We start from the raw sequence: 11,043 nt of genomic DNA on the forward strand, positions 1-11,043 counted from the left end.
CTCCGATTGGTTCCAGCGGAGTGGGCGTGGCGCTGTGAGACACGGAGGGGGGAGCGGAGGTGAGGGAAGGGCTTTGGGAGCTGAGGGGAGCCTATGGGGGACTGAAGGGAGCGGAGGTGAGGGGGAGCCGTGGGGGATTGAGGGGAGTGGAAGTGAGGAAGGGCTGTGGGCGGCTGAGGTGAGTGGGGGGCTGTGGGGAACTGAAGGGAGCCACGGAGGATTGAGGGGAGCTATAGGGGATGGAGGGTACAGGAGGTGAGGTGGGCTGAGGTTAGGGGGATGTGTGGGTAGTTGAGGGGAACCATGGGGGACTAGGGGGAGCTGAGCTGAGGTGAGGGAGGGCTGTGGGGAGTTGAGGTGTAGGGGCTGAAGGGAGCTGAGTTAAGGTGACCTGATTTCCACTTGACTGAATTTGTTGTAGTAAACTGGTGACACATAGTGGATAAACAGTAACACATGTCTACATTTGAAAAGGGAGAACAGATGGTAAACACACTGATATAAGGGCTGTTACACAAGAGTTCTGTGTATAATTCAAAAGGTCAAATCCCCTGAAAGCCGAAACAGGTTTGATAAGGGAAAGGGATTCATTGACAAGAAGGAGTCAAGTGGGCACAACTGGAGGAGATAAGGCTTCCTCTTCCTCAGTGGGTTTCGCTCGGAAAAGGCATCTGGCCACATCTGTCTCCTTTTGTAAAACCACTGTCAGAGGTGTTAGTTGCAGAGATATTTGTTCTGAAAGATGATTCCTCAGAGGAAAACACTGCTGGTCCACTGGTTGAATTACTGCCACAGTCCTAAAAAACACCTCTTGTGCAAGAGTAAAATTCTTGCTTTTTATGTAGTTGAGGGGAACCATGGGGGACTAGGGGGAGCTGAGCTGAGGTGAGGGAGGGCTGTGGGGAGTTGAGGTGGAGGGGCTGAAGGGAGCTGAGTTAAGGAGAGCTGAGGTGAGGGGAGCCGTATGGAGCCATGGGGGGCTGAGGGAAGGTGAGCTGAGGTGAGTGGGGCTGAGATGCGCGGGGTTGTAGGGAGCTATGGGAGGCTGAGGTGAGCTGTGGGAGGTGGCTGTCACAAGCAGGGAGATGTGGTGGGTTGCAGGGAAGCACAGGTTCTTATGAAAGGCGTGTTAGCCCCCCCTCGGCTGGGATGTGGGTGGGTTGGCCTCCAAGGTGGGACAGTGAGGCCTGCTGGTAAGAGGTCAGAGCTCGCTTGGGGTACAGGCTGTTTGCTGGGGTGCCACATGGCTGCAGAAGGATGCCCTGGTGTGAGGGTGTGTTACTGGAAGTTGTCCTGTGTTTCCCCAGGATGCCTGTAACCAGCCACCTTTGCAGGTGTTGCAGCAGCCTCAGGCTGTGGCTGTCGCAAGGCAATGGTGGCTGTCAGCGCGATGACAAGTCTCCTGACCTCCGTGACTCCTGCTCCCTTTTGGCCACACGGCACTGAAAGTTGACTGTTCATATTCTTTCCTCTGTATGATCTTTCTGTGCTCTCTGGTGACAGCACAGCACTGGTTTACACTAAAACTTAGAATACATGCAGCAAATAGTATGTGTTGTTGAACGTAAGTACTCTGAATGCTAGTGCTGCTCTTAGAAAGGCAGTATGTGGTATGATGGGTTGAGGTCTGTTTTGGGTCCTGGTGTAGGTTTGCTTCGTAAATTAAGGCAAATAGTTTACATTCCCTTGGTTTTCATTTTTATTATGAAAAAGGATTAGTAATTCTGCAAAACCTGTTAAGTTACTGGTGCTGAATAACAATGAAGTCAGCTCTGTGTAAATAAAGAAAATAAGTGTCCTTCAGTAGCACAGAGCAGAAGTTGTCACTCCATTTCAAATTTCATTATGAAAACAGAGAGAGAGGCATGTCTATAGCTTCATGATTGGCTTAAGTAGAGGATCTGAATTTCATTCTGTGTATCCTGCCAGCGTGTTTATTCTAAATGCTGCATAGATTTGAGCTTGTTTCTTTCTAATGGGTTTCATATGTATGAGTTTGGCAGGTTGTGCTACCTGTGCATGCCAACTGTGGAGCGGCTCTAAAGATGTGGTACAATATGCTGAATAAAGTGACACGCCTTTGATTCACCTTGATTTATGGAATGTAGCAGGTGTGGCAAAGCACAGAGTTGTGAAAGAGGAAAAAAACAATTCCAGGTGAGGTAGATAAGACTTTTTGCAGCTATATTTTATAAATCAAGTTCAAGTCAAGGTGGTTTTTTTTTTTTCCTTTTTTTTTTTTTTGTTAAACTAGTTCAGCCATGTAAATATGCACATGTGGAGGAGGGAAGTGTCCTTTATGAATTACTTTATTGTATTTCCTTCAAAATATTTATTATATAGAGTGAACTAGAGGTCAAGGGAACACATAACAGGTGCAATGCTTTAGCCAATTTCATCAAATTACAATTGAGGTCTTGTTGCAAACTTTATGCAGAGATACAGACAAATTTTAAGCATTAAGGCTCTTTTGCTAACCTAGTTTGGCAATATACTCAGCTATTCAGTCCTAAAAGGTGTGAGTAAGCTCATGTTTACCCTTACCCATGTGCTTTGAAACCTATTTGTGGTATTTGCCTATTCATGAACCCAGCCTAATATAATGTGTCCAATTTGACACGTCATAAAGGCAGCATACCATACTAACTCTGGACTTTGAACTGGGCTAAACTGACATGTATCACGTATTTAATACAGCTCTTGGTTCCATTTACAGTGTATGCCTACAAGAAATGGGTGAGTTATGTGTATACTTACATTAAGAGAAGTAAAGCTGGGAACTACCAAGATATTTGCCTTGCCTCACCTCATATCTCTTTGTGTTGTATTTCACCCCACAGTTTTTTGTATAGACTGCAATTCTTCTAAGTGCTAGACTGTACTAAATCCTGCCAGAAGCTGTACAGATTTACTGTTGTAGGTAGAATTGAGCATTTGCAGCTGGAAACCATTACACGCATTTGTTTGTGTCAGTGGAGTTTAGTGAATGACAGGAAGTAAAGGTGCTCTCTGCCACGACAGTAGGCAACCTCAAAATATTCTCCAGGTTTGGCTAGGTTTAGCAAAACACTTGATTTCTATATGGGAAGCTATACCCTCCTGTTGGCAGTGTTGTGGAGGGGGAGCAACTCCTTATTTATTTGGATGAAAACTAGATGTTGTACGTGAATAGTTCAGATACTTATCTTAAGTACTTATCTGAGAAAAAGCAGGGCATTTTCGTTACTTAGAGTTAAAATAACTGAATATTGAAAGAGAAACACTTTTCCTGTATTTTTCCATTTTTTTCTCTCAATTTTATCCATATAACAGATCTCTCGGATAATTTTCTTAATCTGTCATTTACTGTGTTTTGATGCATTTTTATATAGTTGAGATGAATAAAAATAGGAAGACATTTCATAAAATCATAAAAGGGCGAGGTGACTAACAGCTGAGTATTAGACTTCAAGCTTTTAGTGCCCGTTTAGTCTGAAGAAGAGGTTGTATACGGAGGCTACAAACAAAACGTGGCTCTTAACCATGCTGTTTCTCAAACTGCGGAATGATATCCCGAAGGCTCCATGGCAGGGTGGTAGTGTGGCGTCTCTGCCTTCCCTGTTTCGGTTAATAGAGCCTCCACTGTAAACAAGCTTGAAGCTGGGTTGCTGGGCTTTCCAAGGGTGCTTAGTTTCAGAGGTAAACAAGGATGTTGAAATAATGCCAGATTTTAAAGGCAAACAAAAACGTTTTCCTTGGAGCAGCTGGGCAAATAAAAAGTCAATATTTCTTAGGCTCTCGGGTGTTCTAATAGAGTTTCTAGCCATGAAGCTGGAGAGCAAACTGAACAAAATTTTATAAAAGGAATTGGAAGGCCACAAATAAAGGGCTTTGAAACATCCAAATCAGGAATAATTGTTTAGGCCCTGCAGCAGGTAAAGCAGGTTTTCAAATGCCTGACAATGCTCTGGTGTTTTTAACAACTAAAAGCTGCTGATAACATGACAGTTGAGTGTCCTGTGCAAAATAATTCTCTATTGTTTGTTTAGTTCCCAGTGGAGAAATGTCCGTCCTATGCAGAGTCAAATTTATGGATGTGCTGGCTTTAAATATGCCTTCTATGGAGTCAGTAGCAAAGCAAAATCTGTGTGAAGATGAATCTCCTTTGTTACAGTGGGGTCCTGAATTCATGAGCCAGCCCCTCAGGACTGCGGAATCCAGGTCAGTGTTAGCTGAGCAACAACTGGAATTCTGGAGGCCTGCTCCAAGGATGTGCTGACTCTTATGTGAGACATGAGTATGTTCCTATTATGCCGGTCTGTGAGTGTTAATGGCAGTAGGAATAATTGGGTAGAGGAACTTGAGTCTTTCATTCTTGTAGAGACCTCAGAGCCAAAATCGAAAAGTACCCTACACGGAGAGCTGATCTCAATGAGGGATAACGGTCTTTTCATCGTGTTGTTTAGTGCAAGATTAGCAGTGAATAAAACTTTATTGTTAATGAACTGTGAAGAGATGAGGTGCTGATAAGCATATAAGTAAAGGCTGAGGATGGAAAAGATGCAAGAAAGTTTGCAGTTCATTTAATCCAGGTATTTAGTGCAGTCAGGAGTGAAAATGAAGTGGTATGATTTTATTGCAACTCCCTTCTAATATGTCTGTAAACCAGGAACAGTCTTCCAGAGCCCACAGTGTAGTTTTGTTCATGTTCTTGAACTATATGTTGCAAAGCTTTGGAAATGTTTGAGCTTTGTAACGAAAAAGAAAAGATATTTTTGTAAAACCAGCATCCTGAATGGCCAGGAACATTCATGATTATTGCATTGAGTGCTCTTACATGTGAATGAAGGGCCTGACCCTATGGGATGCTAAGATCCCTCAGTTTCTACTGACAAAATAAACATTGTTTACCAGCATTCGGTTTCAGGTTCAGCTGTTTCCAAGAACTGTGAGTGTTTTGTTTTAACTATTCAATTTTCTTGCTTCTCTTATGACTGGAAAAAGATACTTTAGAGCAAGCAACTGAAGGACCTCAATTTGTTTAGATTATGAAGAAAGGTTTACAGTCATGGAGAACAAATAAAATAGAAGGACTCTTTTCATTAAAGCACTAAAATGATAGCAATAACCAACAGGAAATGACCTCCTGAGAAATTCTAATAGAAACAGGTTGCTATTTCTATACAGGGCTATTAACTACTGAAGCTACTTGTGGCACTGATGGATGAGTTGAAGTTTCCAGTGCTGTGGAATGTCTAGAAGACATGCAAGTTACTGGCTTTAATAAAGGGGTACCCAAGTAAAATCTTGTTGTATTGGGAATCTGAGTGAAATGGTGTGATCTGGCTTTTTGCCTTTAATTATTAGTTTCTGAGAAGGCAGGAGGTATGCTATTTAGGTTTCTGACATTCTTGTTACTCTTCCTTCTTTCCATCCTTCCCTTCTGCTCTGGAGGTGAGGGATAGCTGACTCTAGTAATGCAGAAATGTCTTTACAAGCTGGTCTTTTGCTTGATATTTTAAAATAGGTCAAAACTGGAGGTGCTGATTTCTGTTAGGAGTACAGGGTGATCAGATAAAGTTTCGGTAGTGGCTTCAGTGGTCTGATTTTAAGATACTACTCTAAGTGTGTCAGGGCTCTTACTATATTTCCTGTCCTTCAGACAAAATCAAGTTGGTCCAAGCAAACAACTTAAATACCAATAAATGTCTGTGTGTGTCTGGGCTACTGAACTGAGCTCTGTGTATCTCTGTAGAGTGAACCAGGCAATTATCTAGGTTCCTAGTGTGAGTTTTGATGTCAATTTGTAGGCTTCTAAATGTAGATGAATTCCAACCTTGCTGTCTAAAAAGACACGTATTTGAGGGAGTTCAGATGGCTGAGTTTTGCAGTAATAAAGACCATCTTCAGAATATGTCTCCATCTCCAGAAATACATCTCTCATATGAAGAAAGGCTTAGGGACTTGGGTCTCTTTAGAGAAAAGAAGATTGAGGGGGGATCTTATTAATACTTACAAATACTTAAAGGGAGGGTGCCAGGGGGATGGGAGCAGTCTTTTTTCAGTGGTGCCCAGTGATAGGACGAGGGGTAATGGGCATAAACTTGAACATGGGAAGTTCCATCTTAACATGAGAAGGAACTTCGTTACTTTGAGGGTAGTGGAGCAGTGGCACAGGCTGCCCAGAGAGGTGGTGGAGTCTCCCACTCTGGAGACATTCCAAACCCGCCTGGACGCTGTCCTGTGCAACCTGTTGTAGGTGACCCTGCTCTGGCAGGGGGGTTGGACTAGATGATCTCCAGAGGTCCCTTCCAACCCTGACCATTCTGTGATTCTGTGAATATACTTAATCTCCTTCTGACATGATTTTTTCCACCTCTTTTTATCATATACTCTGAGATGCCCATCGCTGTCTGCTGGACTGGAGAAAGAATCAGTGATTAGCTTAATCTAGGTGCTGAATGATAGGCAGCTAAACTTAGTATAAAGAAGGTTTTGAAAAATGAAACCTAAGAGATTTTGCTGGTTGGCTGTAACTTGTCTTATGTATACAAACCGGAGTTAGGGTCATGTTAATTCTGGTATTTCTTGCTTTAAAAAGAGTAAGAGAGTAAATGTAACAGTCATGAAGTAAAAAATAAACTATGAAAAGGAGGAGTTCTGTTGCTCATGTTTTTTGTCCTTGTATAAATTTTGTTGCTTATGGTTTATGTGGTTGGTTGTATTTCTGCAAAGCAAGTAACCAGCGTTATCGGGTGGCTCACATGGGTACGGGTGGTTACATGCTATGGTAAGTGACACAACTTGAATTACAGAATTAACAGCGGAAAGTACTGCTATTACTAACCACCACATTAATTCAACATCTTCTAGATTTGGGAGCAGAGGAATTTAGGGAATGGGTGAAACTGGAGACCTCTTTTTTTGTAATCTCCCATTCTTGTGGCTGTGGAGCTGGGACTGTCACTCAGAGGGCTTCCTTTGCCAATGGAGAATGGAGCGCAAAGTTGTGCCCAGACTTTTTTCTGCTCTTCTGCCTCATAGAGCCTCTTTCCTCTCACTTCTCTGCAGGAGAGAAGTCCCATTTCACTGGACGAATGTGCACAGCTGCTCTGCCCCGCTCCTTTGCTGGACCAGAGTATTTTTGGCTGGAAAATAGGGAGGGAGCAGCACAGGCCACAGGGGAGCAGGCCAGGACGCTGGTGTTCTATGTCACAATGTGGACATCTCAGTTTTCATCTCGTTTGTTATCATATAACTTTTGAATTGTGGCACAAAAAATGTTTCTGTCTTCCCTGAAGATGAAATGTAAGGGTTATAAACCAGTGGTGGTTCATATAATGTGATTTGAAATGCACCTGGTTGTCACCTGGATAAATTCTTAAGTGCAGTCAAGTTTATTCTGGGGCTTTATCACTCTGTCACAAGAGTGAAGTCTGTATCTTGGAGATGAATGGTGTTTTTCTTTGCTCTCGGAAGAGGGCAGAGGAAGGGAGAACTTAGATAAGTCACATTTTTGACTAAGGAAATCCACATCAACTGTATTATCTATTTTTAAACAATACTCATAGGTTATGCTCTTCCTGTGATACTTTATACCCTCCAGCAGGTGCTGCTGTATCCTAATTTCTTCTTCGTGGAGGGGGAAAAAAAAATAAAAATCAGTGATTTGATTTAATATTATGCAACTGGACTTTGCTTTTTGTTTTGCGTCATGAATGTGTCTGTGTGCTCTTCTCTTCCTTGAGTTATTTGCCAGCAGAGGGACGAAGGAGGGAATTTTTATGATCCCAGCATATTTAATCCTGGAAGTGTTCTTTGTAAGAAGGGGTTGAAGATCAGTGGGAGTGGGCCATGCTCAGAGCAAGTTGAACAGATGCAGGCTGTATTTCTACAAAATGTGAAGAAATGGAAATCTTCTCAAAAGTAAAAAATATTCATAAAATATAAATTCATGAAAGTTTCTAGTTGGCTCATTTGTTTTGCCAAGTTTCTTGAGCTTTGATAATTTAACCTCATGATTGTAAATCAGTCTTATTGTCAGCCTGGTAGCTGGTCCTGAATGCTAGAAGTTTGCAATCTAGATTACATAGCACATGTTTCAGAATCTCTTATTTAGGATTTTCACATGAAGGACTGTGGCGGAGTTACATACAGAAAATGTAAAGAGGAGACGTGCTTCATTCAGTTTGCTGATGGACCACTTGTGCCAGGCAGGAATTTGTGGGCTGTAATAGTTGAAATTAGGCCTTGATATGGGTTACGTATCCTTGAAGTCCTTGAGTTGTGTCAGGCCTGAAATATGCTTGTGAGCCAAGAGATCTCATTGATCTCTGATACTGACCTGCGTCTTTGTACTGTATTGCTGGTTCCATATGAGGAATTGAAACTCTGCTGTAGTATTTTTCCTCGCTGTTACAGTAATTAAACCTGGTTGTGACTATGATTTTGGCACTTTTGGGGTTATCTAGGAGCCTTAGTAGGTGAATCCAAGTATTTGTCGCTGATGGAAATATTTGACAAAGTTATGATTTAGTAGCAATTTAAAATTTATTAGAGATTCGAGGTAGATCAAGAGTTAAGTTTTACCAGCACTTAGTCATTAACCAATTTAAGGATTTACAAAATGAGTTAATGAAATAATTGAACAGAAACTTAATTACAGAGTCAAAGATGGCAAGATTCACACTAACTTACTATGATGTATCCTAATTCAATACATATATATATTTATAAGCACTGATAAGATAGGGATAGGAGTGTCTTCACAAATGAAGGAGGTAGCTGGACTTGCAGAAGTTAAATAACTGAAAAACCCGCAAAAGTTGAACTTTTCACCTTTTGAGTTTAGTGTGCATGCTTAATAAGCCTATGAGTATTACCACTCCACCTCTGGGTGGCATAAAGTTAGAGTTAATGACACATGTGATGTATGATGTGAGGAAAGGCACATGTTAGAGGAAAATAAGTAGTAGGTGGACTGGGAAAGTCTCTACCTTCCAGGTTCCTCAGCCAATGGGGAAAGGAAGAGGGTCATATGCAGATGTGAAATGAGGATAAAAGGAGGCCGTGTCCTCCAGCAATGTTGAGAGACCCCACAGGGGTATGCCCCAGTGGACTCTCCCTTTATTCAAATAAAGTCAGCTATCTCCAGGACTCCTCTGTCTCCTTTGTGAACACCAACCTCTGGCAATGAGATTTTCTGCACAGCACAAACGTATAAACACACAATACTTAAAAGCTCAGGTGTAGGTATGTGTGCAATCTTTTAACTTAGGACAAAAGATCCCTTCACAACCAGTGATTCCAATGAGTTGACGGGTCCCCGTTTTACACATGCACAGACAAATATTTGGATCCAGTAAAATATAAGAACATCCACACTTGTAAGAGCTAATGTGTATATAGAAAGGTGGGTGGAAGAGAGGCTAGCCTATAGTTAAAATTTCCCTCTTTGAGTTTAGAGCGAATACTCACAATATATGAGCACTCCTCAGCGGGCAGTAAGTGGGACTCACCCTGGCCTTTCAGTCCTCGAGGGGCTTGCCTGAGCAGTGTCCCGAATCAGGGGAGATGCTGGCCACAGCCCCCTGCCATCCAGGAGAGCTCAAAGGGTCTCGCTAGAACCGCTACTTACAGAGTCTGAGACAATTGATTTTCATCAGGTATTTTTCCACTCTGGCCCAACTCAGATGATGGTATTTTCCACCAGTTGTGCAAGTTCTGGTATCATCTCCCTTTGGGCCACGGTCCAGGCACAGATGTACTAGGCTGTTGGGGAGTGATGGTCCCAAGCGGTAAGGGAAGCAGGAGCCAGGTGTGTTAAGGGAGCGCCTTAACCCTCTGGTCCTTTATCTTTTGCAGTTTATGCCTGCCATCTCCTAGGTCGGTAATGCAGCCCAGGGATGGGGAATTGCACTAAGTACTGAGTGCCCAAAGGTGGGGGGGTGCATCACCACAGTACTGTTTTGCTTTTGATATTTAACTTTATTAGTAGTCTCAAATGTTCAGTATCAGAATGACAGTAAACTACAATCATAAATCTCAGGTAGGCAGCACCTGCTACTCTACCATGGGAAACACTGTGTTCCCCTGGTGCTTCTATTTGGAGATGTCTGGAATTACAATCTTTCTTTCTAAGCTCTCTTCTGTGTTTCTTTTAGAAACCCATCCTGGCTGTGGCAGTTAACTCTTAGGAAGTGACAGGCACAGGAGGAAAACACTTTCATTTTTCCTTTTGGCTCAAATCCAAAACCTTTAATATAGTTAGATTCTAAGAATTCCAGTAATAATGTACGTAATCCAGATGCACTAAACATATAGATAAAAAGTCTTTAGTCAGTAAGGTCTGAAGTTCTCATAACGTTGATAAAACTTTATCTTGATCTTTAATGAGTTTCAGCTCTGTTGACTTCACGTGCTCAGGAATGTGTCTCTGTCTTTAAGAGGGCAGTTCATTTTATGTTAAAGCTGGAAGTATTCAGCTGGTTCAGATTCTGTGGAGTTTTGTGTGTCTGTCCATTCTTTAGAGAAAAGGAACTGTATAGACAAGGTGGCTAACTAGATTGCTGAAGTCAAGTGGCATTAACCCAACTTTGGAAACGGGTCCATGTCTTATGACATGGAGATATATAACCTAAACGTGATTATAAGTAATGAGATATAGACGAGAGGATGAAGTCGCTGAATGTAAAGTGGAGTACATATTTTTTACCATAATTTTCTAGTACTGACAGGTGCTTCAGCTGTTTTTCACTATACTTGGCCAGGCTGTATCTGGAAGAACAAAAAGTGATTACAGCTCCTAAGATATAGCTACCAGCAGTCAGATCGACAAAGGGGTTAAAAATGAAACAGCCCTATCTTTTACTTCAGTGGAAGTGTAGTTGTTGATTTAAAGCTCTCCGTAAATGATTGTTGGAGATCTGCCATGTGTAGCAGAGCATTCAGAAAGTGCACCACAGACTCTGCTTCCTCCTGAAGAGTGTTTGCCTGTCAACATCTCACTTTAATTGTAGTCCTTTAAGGTACCAGAAGGCAGGCAAAACTCACCAGCCAGCAGTC

This window comes from Charadrius vociferus, unplaced genomic scaffold (genome assembly GCF_000708025.1).
Source record: "Charadrius vociferus isolate BGI_N301 unplaced genomic scaffold, ASM70802v2 scaffold800, whole genome shotgun sequence".
Taxonomy (NCBI): Eukaryota; Metazoa; Chordata; class Aves; order Charadriiformes; family Charadriidae; genus Charadrius; species Charadrius vociferus.